Raw genomic sequence first — 17,816 nt, forward strand, 5'->3', positions numbered from 1 at the left:
TCGAAGTCATTAATAAAAATCATAAATAGCAGAGGACCAAGCACTGATCCCTGTGGCACTCCGCCAGCAACCTGCCTCCAGTCCGAAAATTTTCCATCCACCACCACCCTCTGTCTTTGATCAGATAGTAAGAAGTCTCACAACACCAGGTTAAAGTCCAACAGGTTTATTTGGTAGCAAATACCATAAGCTTTCGGAGCGCTGCCCCTTCGTCAGATGGAGTGGATATCTGTTCTCCAACAGTACACAGAGACACAGAAATCAAGTTACAGAATACTAATTAGAATGCAAATCTCTACAGCCAGCCAGGTCTTAAAGGTACAGATAATGTGGGTGGAGGGAACATTAAACACAGGTTAAAGAGATGTGTATTGTCTCCAGACAGAACAGCTAGTAAGATTCTGCAAGATCGGGGGAAAGCTGTGGGGGTTACTGATAATGTGACATAAATCCAACATCCCGGTTTAGGCCGTCCTCATGTATGCGGAACTTGGCTATCAGTTTCTGCTCAGCGACTCTGCGCTGTCGTGTGTCGTGAAGGCCGCCTTGGAGAATGCTTACCTGAAGATCCAAGGCTGAATGCCCGTGACTGCTGAAGTGCTCCCCCACAGAAAGAGAACAGTCTTGCCTGGTGATTGTCGAGCGGTGTTCACTCATCCGTTGTCGTAGCGTCTGCATGGTTTCCCCAATGTACCATGCCTCGGGACATCCTTTCCTGCAGCGTATCAGGTAGACAACGTTGGCTGAGTTGCAAGAGTATGTACCGTGTACCTGGTAGATGGTGTTCTCACGTGAGATGATGGCATCCGTGTCGATGATCCGGCACGTCTTGCAGAGGTTGCTGTGGCAGGGTTGTGTGGTGTCATGGTCACTGTGTTCTCCTGAAGGCTGGGTAGTTTGCTGCAGACAATGGTCTGTTTGAGGTTGCGTGGTTGTTTGAAGGCAAGAAGTGGGGGTGTGGGGATGGCCTTGGCGAGATGTTCGTCGTCATCAATGACATGTTGAAGGCTCCGGAGGAGATGCCGTAGCTTCTCCGCTCCGGGGAAGTACTGGACGAAGGGTACTCTGTCCACCGTGTCCCGTGTTTGTCTTCTGAGGAGGTCGGTGCGGTTTTTCACTGTGGCGCGTCGGAACTGTTGATCGATGAGTCGAGCACCATATCCTGTTCTTATGAGGGCATCTTTCAGCGTCTGGAAGTGTCTGTTGCGATCCTCCTCATCCGAGCAGATCCTGTGTATTCGGAGGGCTTGTCCATAGGGGATGGCTTCTTTTACATGTTTAGGGTGGAAGCTGGAGAAGTGGAGCATCATGAGGTTATCCGTGGGTTTGCGGTACAGTGAGGTGCTGAGGTGATCGTCCTTAATGGAGATGCGTGTGTCCAAGAATGCAACTGATTCCGGAGAAAGGATGTCCCGAGGCATGGTACATTGGGGAAACCATGCAGATGCTACGACAACGGATGAATGAACACCGCTCGACAATCACCAGGCAAGACTGTTCTCTTCCTGTGGGGGAGCACTTCAGCAGTCATGGGCATTCAGCCTTGGATCTTCAGGTAAGCGTTCTCCAAGGCGGCCTTCACGACACACGACAGCGCAGAGTCGCTGAGCAGAAACTGATAGCCAAGTTCCGCACACATGAGGACGGCCTAAACCGGGATGTTGGATTTATGTCACATTATCAGTAACCCCCACAGCTTTCCCCCGATCTTGCAGAATCTTACTAGCTGTTCTGTCTGGAGACAATACACATCTCTTTAACCTGTGTTTAATGTTCCCTCCATCCACATTATCTGTGCCTTTAAGACCTGGCTGGCTGTAGAGATTTGCATTCTAATTAATATTCTGTAACTTGATTTCTGTGTCTCTGTGCACTGTTGGAGAACAGATATCCACTCCATCTGACGAAGGGGCAGCGCTCCAAAAGCTTATGGTATTTGCGACCAAATAAACCTGTTGGACTTTTACCTGGTGTTGTGAGACTTCTTACTGTGCTTACCCCAGTCCAACGCCAGCATCTCCACATTTTGATCAGATAGCCAGTTACCTATCCAATCGGCCAACTTTCCCTCTATCCCACACCTCCTCACTTTCATCATAAGCCGACCATGGGGGACCTTATCAAACGCATTACTAAAATCCATGTATATGACATCAACTGCCCTACCTTCATCAACACACTTAGTTACCTCCTCAAAAAATTCTATCAAATTTGTGAGGCACGACTTGCCCTTCACGAATCCGTGCTGACTATCCCGGATTAATCCGCATCTTTCTAAATGGTCGTAAATCCCATCTCTAAGGACCTTTTCCATCAATTTACCAACCACCGAAGTAAGACTAACCGGTCTATAATTACCAGGGTCATTTCTGTTCCCTTTCTTAAACAGAGGAACAACATTCGCCACTCTCCAGTCCTCTGGCACCATCCCCGTGGACAGTGAGGACTCAAAGATCAAAGCCAAAGGCTCTGCAATCTCATCCCTTGCCTCCCAAAGAATCCTAGGATACATTTCATCAGGCCCAGGGGACTTATCGACCTTCAGTTTATTCAAAACTGCCAGTACATCCTCCCTCCGAACAACTATTTCCTCCAGCCTATTAGCCTGTAACACCTTCTCTTCCTCAAAAACATGGCCCCTCTCCTTGGTGAACACCGAAGAAAAGTATTCATTCATCACCTCGCCTATCTCTACTGACTCCATACACAAGTTCCCACTACTGTCCTTGATTGGCCCTAACCTCACCCTGGTCATTCTTTTATTCCTCACATGAGTAAAAAGCCTTGGGGTTTTCCTTGATCCGACCCGCCAAGGACTTCTCATGTCCCCTCCTAGCTCTCCTAAGCCCCTTTTTCAGCTCATTCCTTGCTAACTTGTAACCCTCAATCGACCAATCTGAACCTTGTTTCCTCATCCCTACATAAGCTTCCCTCTTCCTTTTCACAAGACATTCCACCTCTTTCGTGAACCATGGTTCCCTCACTCGGCCATTTCCTCCCTGCCTGACAGGGACATACCTATCAAGGACACCCAGTATTTGTTCCTTGAAAAAGTTCCACTTTTCATTAGTGCCTTTCCCTGAGTTTCTGTTCCCAACTTATGCCCCCTAATTCTTGCCTAATCGCATCATAATTACCTCTCCCCCAATTGTAAACCTTGCCCTGCCGTACGGCCCTATCCCTCTCCATTGCAATAACAAAAGACACCGAATTGTGGTCACTATCTCCAAAGTGCTGTTCCACAACCAAATCTAACACTTGGCCCGGTTCATTTCCCAGTACCAAATCCAATGTGGCCTCACCTCTTGTCGGCCTATCCACATATTGTGTCAGGAAACCCTCCTGCACACACTGCACAAAAACTGCCTCACAGCGCCAGGGACTTGAGTTCAATTCCCAGCTTGGGTGCTAACCACTGTTTTTCTCTGGAGCGTAGAAGGCTGAGGGGTGATCTTATAGAGATCTATAAAATGATGATGGGCATAGATCAGATAGATAGTCAATATCTTTTCCCAAAGGTAGGGGAGTCTTAAACTAGAGGGCATAGGTTTAAGGTGAGGGGAGAGATACAAAAGTGTCCAGAGGGGCAAATTTTTTCACAGAGGGTGGTGAGTGTCTGGAACAAGCTGCCAGAGGTAGTAGTAGAGGTGGGTACAATTTTCTCTTTTAAAAAGCATTTAGACAGTTACATGGGTAAGATGGGTATAGAGGGATACGGGCCAAATGCGGGCAATTGGGACTAGCTTCAGTTTTTAAAAAAGGCAGCATGGACAAGTTGGGCTGAAGGGCCTGTTTCCATGCTGTCAACCTCTATGACTGTATGCCATCATGCCACCCTGTTGTCGCCACGGTATTTCTATGGTTGGTCCAGTTCAGTTTCTGGTCAATTGTAACTCCCTGGATGTTGATAGTGGGGAATTCAGCGATGGTAATGCCATTGACTCTCAAGAGGTGATGGTTAGATCCTCTCTTGGATATGGCCATTGTCTGGCACTTGTCACTATCCAGCTCAAGCCTGGATATTGCCCAAGTCTTGCTGCATTTGACATGGAATGCTTCAGTATCTTCAGTTGTCATGAATAGTGCACAATATTATGCAGTCATCAGTGAACAGCCCCACTTCTGACTTTATGGATAGAAGGAAGGTCATTGATGAAGTAGTCAATGAATATTGGGCTTAGAACACCACCCTAAGGAACTCCTGCAGTGATGTCCTGAACAGAGATGATGAACCTCCAACCATCACAATCTTTGTGCCAGGTATGACTCCAACCAGTAGAGGGTTCCCCCCAAATCCCATTGGCTCCAGTTTTGCTAGGGCTCCTTGATGCCACACTCAGTCAAATGCTGCCTTGATGTCAAGGGCAGTCACTCACACCTCACTTCTGGCATTCAGCTCTTTTGTTTGAACCAAGGCTGTAATGAGATGAGGAACAGTGACCCTGGCAGAACCCCAAGAGCATCAGTGAGCAGGTTTTTGCTGATTGTCATTGTTGATGACCCCTTCCATCACTTTACTGATGGGGCCATAATTGGCTGGGTTGAATTTGTCCTGTTTCTTGTCTACAGGACGTATGCCTGGTCAATTTTCCACATTGCCGGTAGATGCCAGTGTTGTAGTTGTAATGGCATACTTAAATATAGCTACTCACTCCTCTCACCTTTTCCTTGTCGATCTGCAAATTTACTGATGTGCTTATCCAATTCCCTTACTCCCAGACAGTGTATTCCAGATTATAACCACTCTGTGTAAAAAAGGTTTTCCCTCATGTTGCCATTGGCAAAAGAACTGTTTACCTTAAATCTGTCCTCTTTCTTGATACTTCTCCCTATGGAACTCCATCTGCTTGGTCTAGATTTTGATCATTTCTAACAAATTGCTTTGCAAATTTCTCCCAAGAACAAGCCCAGCTTTTCTGACCTCAGTTCTTATCTGAAGCTCCTCATCCTTGCAACTATTCTCAAATCTCTTCTGCACTCAAAGCTTTCACGTCCCTTTCAAAACGTGGTGCCCAAAATTAGACACTGTTCCAGTTCAGGCTGAACCAGTGTTTTATAAAGCCTTTTATGCTCTGTACCAAACTGTAATCATTTCACATTTCTCTGCATTCACATTCAGTTTACATTGTCTGCAAAATGTTGAAATTGCACCCTGCTTACACAAGTCCAAGTCATTAATACAGATCAAGATGAGTAATCATCCTAGTATACCACTTTATACCTCCCTCCAGCAGCCATTCACCACCACTGTCTCCTGCCTCTCCACTCAGGCTCTGCTGCCATTGACCCTTCATTCCATGGGCTTCAACTTTGCTGGCAAGCTTACACTGTGGCAGTTTTGTGCAATTGGGTAGTGTTCAAGGGTAATTGCACCGGTGGCCTGATAGAGGGTACAATATAACTAAACTGAGTGAAGAAATTCCCCTCATCTCAAAAGGTAGTGAATCCGTGGAAATCTTTACTGCAGAGAACTATGGAGTCTAGGCCATTCAAGGTTGAGACAGATTTTTAATCAATAAGGGAATCAAGGATTTATGGGGATAAGGCAGGAAAGTGAAGTTGAGGATTATATCAGATCAGCCATAATCTTATTGAATGGCAGAGCAGATGGGCCAAATGGCCTACTTCTGTTCATACATCTTATGGTCTTATTAATCTGGCATCTTTAACATAAAACACTCCAAGATGTTTTACAAGGGAACTTAAGCAAAATTAGACACTGGACACAAGACAATATTTGGGCAAGTCTTAAAAAGCTTAGTCGAAGAGGAATGTTTTAAAGGAGCACCTTAAAGGATGAGGCGGCGCAGAAACGTTTAGAGCTGAGCTAACTCGAGACATGGCCACCAACAGCACAGCAATTAAATTCAGAGATACTTAAGAGGCCAAAATTACGTGGGAAGAAATTTGTGGGGCTGGAGAGGGGTCATGCCACAGAATCCAAGAACTTTAACACCATGACATTGTTTGACTGGGAGCCAATATAGGTCAGTGAGCATAGGGGTGATAAATGAATTTTCAGGCTTCCCCCATTGTCCCCAAATTACTCCTGCCAGCCTGAAAATTGAGGTTGGGTGAGAAACAGCCCTGGTCAATAATTGGCAATTTAAGGGCCTTGATTGTGGCAACAGTAGGCCAGCCTAGGTCTCAGCCAACCCAGTGTAACATTGTGGAGAGGTCAGGGAGAGCAGGAACCCATGGGAAAGCCACCCAAGAAATTTTAGACATCCCTACCTCCAAACCCACATAAAATTCTGTCCGAAGTGGTTTGAGTATCAAATCACAGGTTCAAGAAAGTCAACAGAATTCAGTTTCAATCTAAAGTTACCACATACAGAAGTTGACAAGTTGTTCAAAAAACAAATGGTTTTATAAAGAGAGCATTTATAATAAAACTTTGATCAAGAATAGGAAACAGCAGCCCCTGGAGCCTGTTCCATCATTCAAGGTGATCATGACTGATCTGATTGTGGCCCTATCTCTACTTTCCTGCCAGCACCCCATTACCCTGCAATCCCTTGTCAATCAAAATTCCACTTAATCAGCCTTGAATAAATTCTAATGACAGCCTCCAGCGTTTGCTGGGAAAGCATTCCAAAGACAATGACCCTCCAACAGAAGAAATTCCTCATCCCCAACTCTTGGGAGATTCCTTTTTTAAAAAACTGTGCCCCAGTTCTAAATTTCTCCAGAAGAGGAAACATTATCTCAGCACCTATCCAGTCAAGCCCCCTCAAAATATTATGACCTGATAAGATCACCTTTCATTCTTCTAAACATCAAGTATAGGCCCCATCTTTCCTAAAGGCAAACCCCTCATCCCAATAATCAGCCTAGTGAACCTTCTGAACGTCCTCCAATGCAAGTATGTTCTTGGAAGAGAAGTATGTTCTTGGAAGAGAAGTATGTTCTTCCTAGCCAAAGGAGTACACAGTACTCCAGGTGTGGTATCACCAATGCCCTACACAGTTGCAGCTTGACATACCTACTTGAGTCTTCCTCCATTTAATGGATAGTATTTCATATTCCAATTTGTGCAACAATTCATTCATCTCTTAATGAATACTGTAAGCATTCCAAGAGTCTTTGATTCTACATATTGCTTTTGCCCACTGGCCTTATTTGTTGGTGTATACTGTCCCTTCCTTTTCACTCTGGTTATTATCCTACATTGCCTTGTCCTTTCTCTTCCAACTTTACAACTCTGCCCTCACGTGAACTCTCACCCCACTATTTAGCTCTACAGCCCTTCACCAGAACACTGGGCCCAGTGCCCCATTAATCCAAATCCATTTCTCCTACATCACTTTCAGCCACACATTCACTTAATTACCTTATGCCATTTTTCTCATGACTCAGGCAGTAATCTCGATGCTCACATTTCAACAGAAACTTTTTTAGCCCTACCCATGTGGTCCACATTGGTACCAATTACAACAGATCCTTTCACTCGCACTTCAAGGAGAACCCTTGAGAAGATCTCCTTTTTTGCTGTACTGGGAACCTATGGAGATAAATGAATACAAAATGTGGTGAGTTAAGAGAACCAAATCCTAGGGTGAGTAGCCAGCAGTCATGGTCCACATTGGTACCAATGACATGGATAGAAAGTGGGACGTGGTCCTGCAGTCCAAATTTAGGGAGAAAATTTGCAAGCAGGACCTCAAAAGTCAATTTCCAGATTAACCCCAGTGCCACAAACAATACAGAAATAGACTAATGGTTAATGCATAGATGTAAAGATGATACAGGAGGGAAAGTTTTAAGTTCTTGAGGCACTAAGATAGGACTTTGTACAAGTCAGATGGATTGCACCTAAACAGAGCCAGGACAGAGTTCCTTGTGGTGTGTTTTGCTGCTGTTATTGGGAAGATTTTAAGGTCAGCATGGGTTTGGGAACCAGAAAGATATTTGGTGTACCAGGGTGCACAGAATAGGGAGGGATAGAAAGCACTAGAGTAAGGAATACAAAGTTAATAGGAGGGGCCAGAGTAAATAGGATTTGAGTTGCAGGTGCAGATTGCCATGTGGAAAGATGTGGCTATAAAAGGGACCTGGCTTAACAGCAAAAAAAGGGTGTAAAGATCTGGCCAAGATACATAAGATTAAAGAGTCAAATGTGTGGCTGAAAGGCTGATGTATGAGAAATGAGGTTTGATTGATGAGACGCTAGTACTCTCCTGGCAAAGAAGGCTTTAAACTAAATGGTTGGGGGGCATGGATGCAAGGAGATATTTGGAGTTAACGAATGCTGTATAAATGTCACTCAGATCAGGGAGGCTTTAGAAGATTGTGCAGATTCAATGCAGAAGTCTAGTAAATGGCCATCAACTGCCAACATTAAACTTTCCTCTCTTCACCTGCTGCCTGACCTGAAAATTTCCAACCTTTTTTCATTTCACTAGAATATTGCTTTGAAGAAATAGCCTAAAAATCACCCATGTGAGACTCACCGGTCAACAATTTCCTGGATTATCTTTTTTTCCTTTCTTGAACAGAAGGATATTAGCTACCCACTAATCCTCCAGGACCTCTCCAATGGCTAGCAAGGGTACAAAGATCCTTGTCAGGGCCCCAGCAATCTTCCCCCATCAGGCCCTGGGGACTTATTCACCATAAATGCTCTTCAAGAGACCCAACACCACTTCTTTCTCGATCTCAAAATGCCCTAGCATATTCGCATGCTCCACATTAATCTCACTATCTTTCACTTTGGTGAATACTGACAAAGTACTCATTTAGGATCTCATATATATCAAATATTTTCCATATGGTCCTATCCCTCTATTCCCTGCCTCTTTATGTATCTATACGGATGCCTCTTGAACGTTGTTAAAGTAAGGAGGAAGGACAAGGATAGTAAGGTAAGGGACCCCCTCCAACAGCACATTCCAGGCATTCACCACCCTCTGAAAAACTTACCCCTTTCTCCCTCAACTATGCCCAAGTAAGTGACCCTTCGACCCTAGGGAAAAAAACTTGACTATTCACTCTTTCCAAGCTTTGAGGTTCCCCCTCATTCTTATGCTCCAGTCAAAACAATCCAAGTTTGTTCAATCTTTCTTCATAATCCACATCCTCCAAACCAGGCAACATCCTGATAAATCTCTTCTGCACCCTTTCCAACGCATCAACATCCTTCCGGTAGTGTGGCGACCAGAATTGTACACAATACTCCAAATAAATCTGTTCTATGCATAAAATGCTCTTTAACCCTACTTGCCAAAGTCATTGCATGGCCCTTCCTTACTCTCCCAATACCCTGCTCGATCTATTCTTTGCTTTTTTTTATATTCATGGGCCCTGTCTGATTTTAGCTTCCTAAATCTTACATTTGCTTTTTTGACTAAATTCACAACCTCACTCGTTACCTTACTATCCTTGTCCTTCCTCCTTACTGGAACATGCCAGCCCTGAATTCTGATCAGATCTTTAAATAACTCCCACGTCAAATGTGGACTTACCCAATATCAGCTGCTCCCAATTCACTCTCCTTAGCTCCTGTCTAATACTATTGTAATTTGCCCTCCCCCAAGGTCCTGACTTTATTCAGCTATCTTAAAACTTGAGTTGTGATCACTGTTTCCAAAGAGCCAGGCTCATTTGCCAATACAAGGTCCAGTATGGCCCCTTCTCAAGTTGGGCTATGCACACTCAAGAAAGCCTCTTGGATGCACACAACAAATTCTGCCCCAACTAAGCCTCTTGCTCTAAAGGTAGCCCCAAACAATATTGGGGAAGTTAAAAGTTACCCACTATGCCAACTCTGTTATTGTATATTTTCATAATCTGCCTACATTTTGCTCCTCAATGTCCCATTGGCTATGGGGGAAAGGGGGGCCTACAGTATTATTCCAGTGATTGCACCCAGATTTGAGCTCTACCCATATTGCCTCTATGGACAAGCCTTCCAGTATGTCCTGAGGACAGATGTGAAATTTTCCGATTAGTAATGCAAACTCTCCACCACTTTTACCTCCTTTTATGTCATCTAAAACATCAAAAGCTTGGAACATTGAGCAGCAGTCCTGTCCCTCCAATAAGTCTCCAATGGCCACAACACAATAGTCCCAGGTACAGATCCAGGCTCTAAACTCATCTTCCTTACCAATAATGCTACTTATGTTGAAATAAACACTTATGCCCATCATATTAATTAACCTGTCCCTTCTTTCAGATTTAATGGTCCTAACATCACTTGCTGAATAAGAGCAAATTACTGCATATGCTGGAATCTGAAACCAAAGAAGAAAATGCTGGAAAATCTCCAGCTCTGGTAGCATCTGAGGCCATACTGGACCTTGCATTGGCAAATGAGCCTGGCCAGGTGACTCTCAGTGGGACAGCTCTTTGGAAACGGTAATCACAACTCAAGTTTGAGAGAAGAGCTGAGGTGGAGTCCAAATGACCCTGTCAAAGCTTTGACAAAAGGATCATCTGGACTTGAAACATCAGCTCTTTTCCCTCCTTCCACTTGCTGACCTGCTGTTCTGAATCACAGCGCCCTCCATAGTTTAACCCTCTTGAGTAACACTGGAGAACCTCTCTACAAGGATATTGGTTCCCCTCCCATTTAGGTGCAACAGGTCACCCCTGCCCTAGAAGAATGTCCCAACGGTCCAAGGACCTGAAACCCTGTGTCTAACACTAGCTCCTTACTGTGCATTCATCAGCCCTACTGTACTGTTCCTTGCCTCACTAACACATGGCACTGGTAGTAATACTTGGGGTCCTACTTTTCAGCCCCTTTCCTAATTCCTCTACCTATGTCACTGGCACCAATGTAAACAACTCAAGACTGCTCACCCACCCCTTAAGAATTTCCTGCAATCAGACATCCTTGACCCTGGCACCAGAGAGGCAACACAGTGGCTAGCACTGCTGCCTCACAGCATCAGCGACCTGGGTTTGATTCCTGGCTTGGGTCACTGTCTGGAGTTTGCATTGTGTCTGCATGGGTTTCCTCCCACAGTCCAAAGATGTGCAGGTTACATTGATTGGCTATGCTAAATTGATCCTAGTGTCAGTGGGATTTACAGGGCAAATATGTGGGGTAATGGGAATAGAGCCTGGGTGGGATTGCGATCGGTACAGACTCGATGGGCCAAATGGCTTCCTTCTGCACTGTAGGGATTCTATAACATAAGAACTTAAGAAATAGGAGCAGGAGTAGGCCATCTAGCCCCTCGAGCCTGCCCTGCCATTCAATAAGATCATGGCTGATCTGAAGTGGATCAGTTCCACTTACCCACCTGATCCCTATAACCCCCAATTCCCTTACCGATCAGGTATGATCTGAAGTTTGTGGCTATGGAGCCATAGAAACATCTGCCAACAAACTAGCAAGTCTCCTACCACTCACTTGGACTTTGCCCAACTATGCTCTACACAGCCAGTTGTGGTGCCACAGGCCTGGCTGCTGCTGTTATGCTCCCAAGAGGCTATCACCCCCAACTGTATCCAAAATGCTGTACCTGTTGAGGGACTAGCGACAGGAGACTCCTGCACTGCCACTCCCGGCAGTCACCCATCTACCTGCCTGAACCTGCAGTGTGACCACCTCCCTGAGCAACTCAGGGCAGGCTTTGTTATCATAAGTGTTATGCATTAGCATCTGCAAAGTATAGTGTACTTTTCCTATTACCCACTATCAGTTGAAACCATGTGCTTCATTAAGGGAGCCATTGTGTTTCAGGTTACAACATTCCTATGCTTACAAATGAATTGAGTATAATTTTAAAACTAAGGCATTCTATCACTGCCTCCTGTATGTTCCTCAGTGTGCAACTGCACCACAGTTTAACATAGAAGATAGGCCATTTGGCCCTTCAAGCCTGCTCTGCCATTCATGATGGCCAATTGTCCAACTCAGTAGCCTAATCCCGCTTTCTCCCCATAACCTTGGATCCCATTCCTTTTGAAGAGCTGCAGCCAGGCACACTTCCTGCAGACTTGTCAGGATACCAAATTGCTCCCTTACCTCCACATCTGGCAGGAGCAAACCACCGATTTAACTGCCGTCTCTGCCCCTTTACACCAAGATAAACAGAATCTCACCAAAGCCCACATACCAATTAGCAGCACCTCAATATTTTGGTAATTTCCTAAGGCAATTTGATGGGATACAAGGACGTTTCTCTTATGGGAGACTAGAACTTGAATTCTCCTGTTAGCAGTGGAAGCTGGGTCATTGAATTTATTAAAGGTGGAGCTGGATGGATTTTTGGTAGGTGCAAGGAGGACTCAAGACAAGATTTTCCGTACAAACAGAAAATGCTGTAAAATCTCAGGTCTTGACAGCATCTGTGGGAGAGAATAGAGCCAATGTTGAGTCTAGATTACCTTTGTCAGAGTGGAGATATCAGAGCCAAGAGAATCAAATATATGAAGGTTGGGGGGGGCCAGGTGGAATTGGTCAAAGGGAATGTAAATGAGGATACAGAAGGCTGAGTGGGTGCTAAGTGTCCATTAAGTGATCAGAATGTGTGAATAGCAGAACGGAGGTACAGATTGTTCAAGGACTACTGAGGAATGTGGCAGTTGCCCTGAAAAATGATGCAAACGGCAGGAACAGCACCTCATCTTCTGATTGTTCAATCCAGAAGGCTGTCAAGTGCCCAGAGTTCAACAACTAGAGCCTGAACTCTCCTCCACCTTCACTTCTCCATTTTATCATCCTTCTTTCTCACTTCCATTTTCTCCACTCTGCTCCCCCCCCCTTCAGGGCACCTGCCATTCCTCAGGCAGTCCTTTAACAATCTGTACCTGCCCTGCCATTCACATTCTGATCACACTTAGCACCCTCAGCCATCTATATTTACATTCTTTGTCCCATTGCACTGCCCACTCAGTATAAACGTTTCCCAATTATTTGCTCTCAGCTGGCTAAGGAACATCTAGACTCAAACGTTGACTATTCTCTCCCCAGATGCTGTCAGACTGGCTGAGATTTTCCAACATTGTATTGGATTCCAATACCTGCAGTATTTTGCTTTGGTAACAGATTTTCCATCTCATCAAAAGGCAGGAGACCAGGGCCTTTCTTCCTAGGAAATCAGCAAATTCACATCTTCCTTCACTGGGCCATTATGTCAAGAATCTAAACTAGTTTATTTGCTTAAATCATGAAATTCTCCCTGTAATGGTTTTGGAAATTAGGTAGCTCTTTCAGGTAAACATAATTTACTGCTTAAATAGTTACCACTAATTCATAATGTACTAGCCATCAATTTTGTATACCTACAATTGATTCAGTGCAGCCTGCTTCAGTGAATGTCCTGGTGGATTGCTTGTTCTCCTGACTCTCCAATGTCCCAATAACCAGTGTTATGGTTGGCTGTGATGTACAAAATTCCTGCTCCCAGTTGGACCAGCAGCATGCTGGCACTCAACCTTATTCACCTGTTATCTGGGCATTAATTTATACATAGGAGCAAAATACTGCAGACACATCAGCAGTCCAAGCAGAATCTGAGGAGAGAACAGAAAACATCGCCAGTGGAATACTCCAACTGGAAAACTTTGTAACTACTAGTATATCTTGCGTTCCAAAAAGAAAGTTTATTCAAGACATCAACTGAACATTTCAACACTTTATTTTTCCATTTGACATCAGTCTCCAAAGCGGCAAGTTTTTGTACAAAAACGGTCCATGCTAACTCATGAAAATTCAATAGAAACAGCTTTCAACTTCCTAGCAGTATGCAATTTAAAAAACTCAATAGTTTAAAGAATATTGTATTGTCTAGATTAAGATGGCATAATATTTCACAGAGGCCAAACCAAGAACAGTGAGTATAGTGGTGTCCCAGCAGGGTTGGCACCAGTCTTAAGGGTTACATGGAAAGCAGTTTGTCAGATTTTAAATACGACCCTCAAAATGCTAGGCAAGTAAAAATCGCAATCGATGGATCGTGTCACAAACCCCCTCCCCCAAATGATTGCAGATTTTTAAACTCTACAATCGTTAAAGCATGGTCTTTCCTGTAACAGCAGTTATAAACATTTGTTCACGAACGAGAATCTCGAAAATGGTAGTGTTTTCCCAATCGGCAGAAACACTCGGATATCCCAGATTACTCTGAAAAGAAAAAAATCTAAGACATAGGTCCCCCACTCAAATTACAAACTAGCAAAAATAAAAATGATCCCACTCCTAAAATTGGTCGAAGATAGGCACGAATCGAAGATCTGATGAAAAATGCAGGAAGCAACTCGATCAGGCACCCTGGTGGCTCAAAAGATAACTGCGGGCAGCTTGGAGCACATTGTCGAGACTCGAGTCTCTGCGCAAGGTGAATGCGCCATTTTAAACCAACGCCACCCGAGAGCTAAAAAAACAAGGAATGTGAGGGGGCAACAACATCGACCCCCAATACTAGGGAGACACAAAACTGGAAGGATAAAACTGCATACATCAAGTGCAACTTATCCAAATAAAAAGATGTTTAAACTACAATTTCATAAACCCTACAAAGTTACTGTGGCGGAAAAAAAAAATTTCACTGGCAAGGGACTCCGAACAAAATAGCACTCAAATTCCGGAACAAAACCCCCCGTTGGATTGAAAAACCTTTAATGCGACATAGAATAAATGTGTTTGTGTGGGGAGAAGTTAGACAGCGTCCCGAATAAGCAAGATTGAATTCAAGAGATTAGACGGCGTTCGCCCCAAAAAAAGTCCCTTCAGAAACAATAAGTGGCCGATGATCATGACGACCTGGAAAGTGTCTGGCTGGCCGATCTCCCTATCTGGTGGAGCTGTATCGATCGTAGTTACTGCCACGAGAACCACGGGAGTTGTTATTTCCCCTGTAATCATATTGCCTGTAATTGGAACCACCGTAGCCGCCGCTGCTGCTGCCATAACCGCCGCTGCCGTAACCGCCGCTGCCATAGCCGCTGCTATAACCACCGCCACTGCTATAGCCGCTGCCGCCGCTATAGCTTCCCCGACGGTAGCCGCCGCCACGGCCTCCTCCGTAACCGCCATCGCCCGATTTCTTCTCGGCGTAGTCCACCCGGATCTGCCGACCGTCGATGGACTGGCCGTTCAAGGCATCCATCGCACCATTGGCATCTTCTGGGTTCTCGAAGGTGACGAAGCCGAAGCCGCGGGACGCCATGGTGCACTTATCTTTGATCACTCGAGCATCGACAACCTCGCCATACTTGGAGAACACCGCCTCCAGGGCATGCTCGTCTGTATCGAAGCTTAGGCCGCCAACAAAGAGCTTTCGGTCGTCATTTCGGTCATTCATTTTGGTGTTTGCTTTAAACACAATTCAACACGCCGTCTGGACACTTCCCGCCTGACGCTCTCCTTTCTCTCCAGCAGCAATAATACGCAAGCACCGGAAAAGACACTCCTTTTATAGCCCAGCCCTTGTGCACCACCTGGAAGCTGTCTCCCGGTTGCCACAGCCAGCAATGTAGTTCCGCTCAGCACGCGGTGTGCCGATGAAAGGCCACGTGACCATTGTTCATGAAGAAGCCGCGCTGTTTGGCGCTAGCGGCCATTTTAGTGGCGGCGTTTTAATTGTTAATTAGCCTGACAGCACTGAGTGCTGCTCAAATTTCACTTTCTATATATATATACATTTATATTTATTAATACAATAACAAATGCCATCGGAGAAGATGAATTCCATTCTGCTCCCCTTTGCGAATGATCCGGTAAATGTGTCTTAATTTTAGATCAATCTATTTTATGTCGCTGTCCTCTGCATCTGACTTGCAAGCCATTCTCGAGCGCTTCAATTCTGCATAGACGAAACTATGCCAGTCGCCACAACAAAACACATTTCAACGCACCCCCATCTTTGCTGATCAGCTGCGCCCGTTCACAGAATACTACAGTGCAGAAGAGGCCCTTCGGCCCATCGAGTCTGCACCTACGCATGAAAGGGCTGTCCACCTAATCTCACTTGCTCGCACTTGGCCCATAGCCCCTAGGCCTGTTCAGCCTTCTGCAAACCATGGCAGCCTATGTTTCACTTCGAAGTCAACAAAGGATTAGTATCACAGAGCAGATGTCACCACACTCCTGGACTGGAAATGTACTTTGTACATAACGGCACTATAGAAATTCAATCATCGATATCTCCACCACATCCTCTAGATTCAATGGAGGGAGTGTCAAAGTAGACCTTGAAGTCAGCTCCCTGAGTGTTCAGGCAAAACTGTTAAATTAACTTCAATGAAGTGTCCAGATGGTCAAAAGGTGCCCCCCCCACCCCCCCACCCCCACCCGTTCCCCCCAACTTTCAAATAGCCGATGTTCCAGGGAAGACAAAGCAAACAGAAATATTTCAAATAAACGGAAACTCTCCTTGAAACACAGCAACATTAACATGAAGCAGAGTAGCAAAAAAAAAGGAAAGGAAACATCCTGCACTCTGGATCCTATTACCTCATGGGACATACTGCCTCAAAGAATAGCACAGGAACAGGCCCTTCAGCCCACCAAGGCGGCACTGACACAAGACGCCTTTCTAAACTAAACATCTTTTGCCACTACGTGGTCCATATTACTCTATTTTCTGCCTATTAATTTATCTGTCAAGATGCCTCTTAAACATTGCCATTGCATCAACTTCTACCAGCTTCTTTGGCAGAGCATTCCAATACTTACCATGTGTGTAACAAAAACATGCCTCAGACGTTTCCTTTAAATTTTCCCCCTTTACCTTAAACCTATGTCCCCAAGTAATTGAAATTTCTACCCTGGGACTATCCATTCTATCCATGCGTCTCATAATTTTGTAAACTATCTGGTCGCCCCTTAGCCTCCAACGTTCAAGTGAAAACAAACCAAGTTTGTCCACTCCCTGTAGCTAATACCCTCCAAACCAGGTAACATCCTGGTAAACCTTTTATGTACCCTCTTCAAATCCTCCACATCTTTCTAGTAGTGTGGCAACCAGAACTGTACAGAATAGTCCAAATGTGGCCTAACAAAAGTTCTATGCAGCTGTAACATGACTTACCAATTTTTATACTCTATGCCCTGACTAATGATGGCAAGCATGACCACCTTCAACAAAAACACAAAATGCTGGAGAAACTCAGCAGGTCTGACGGCATCTGTGGAAAGAGAATAGAGCCAACATTTTGAGACCGCAAGCTTCCTAATCAGACTACCTACATTCTCCTCCAAATCATTTATATATATTACAAACAGGTGTCCCAGCACTGATCCTGTGGAACACCACTCACCACAGATCTCCAGTCAGAAAAACACCCTTCCACCACTACTCTCCGTCTTATATGACCAAGCTAGTTCTGTATCCATTTTACCAGCTCACCGCAGATCCCATGTGACTTCATCTTCTGTATGAGCTTGCCATGAGGGACCTTGTCAAAGGCCTTGCTAAAGTCCATGTAGACAACATCCACCTCATCCTCAAAAAATTCACGTTTGTGAGACACGACCTCCCCTGCACAAAACCATGCTGCCTATCGATAATAAGTCCATATTTTTCCAAATGTGAGTAAATCCTGTCCCTAAGAATCTTCTCCAATCATTTCCCTACTGCTGACATAAGACTCAACAGGCCTGTAATTTCCCAGATTATCCCTGTCGCCCATTTTAAACAAAGGAACAACTTTGGCTATTCTCCAGTCCTCTGGGACCTCTCCTGTGACTAAAGGGGATACAAAGATTTTGTACAAAGCCTCAGCAATTTCCTCCCTCAGTATTCTGGGATAGATTCCATTAGTTCCTGGGGACTTGCCTACCTTAATGCTTTTCAAAACACCCAACACCTTTTTTACATCAATATGCCCTATACCTCTAGGCTCACCATCCACTATGT

The 17,816-nt window shown here is 44.9% G+C and overlaps 1 protein-coding gene and 1 pseudogene across 2 annotated transcripts in view; both read right to left on the minus strand.

Annotated features, from left to right (window-relative positions):
• glo1 (glyoxalase 1) overlaps nt 1-17,816 on the minus strand; it is an 86,476-nt gene that overhangs the window by 21,020 nt on the left and 47,640 nt on the right. The gene's annotated exons all lie outside the window — the stretch shown is intronic.
• On the minus strand, nt 13,578-15,565 carry LOC144493354 (cold-inducible RNA-binding protein B pseudogene; annotated as a pseudogene). Its single transcript, XR_013497732.1, has one exon. The product of XR_013497732.1 is annotated as a cold-inducible RNA-binding protein B pseudogene (transcript).

The sequence above is a fragment of the Mustelus asterias genome, chromosome 5 (genome assembly GCF_964213995.1).
Source record: "Mustelus asterias chromosome 5, sMusAst1.hap1.1, whole genome shotgun sequence".
NCBI classification, from domain to species: Eukaryota; Metazoa; Chordata; class Chondrichthyes; order Carcharhiniformes; family Triakidae; genus Mustelus; species Mustelus asterias.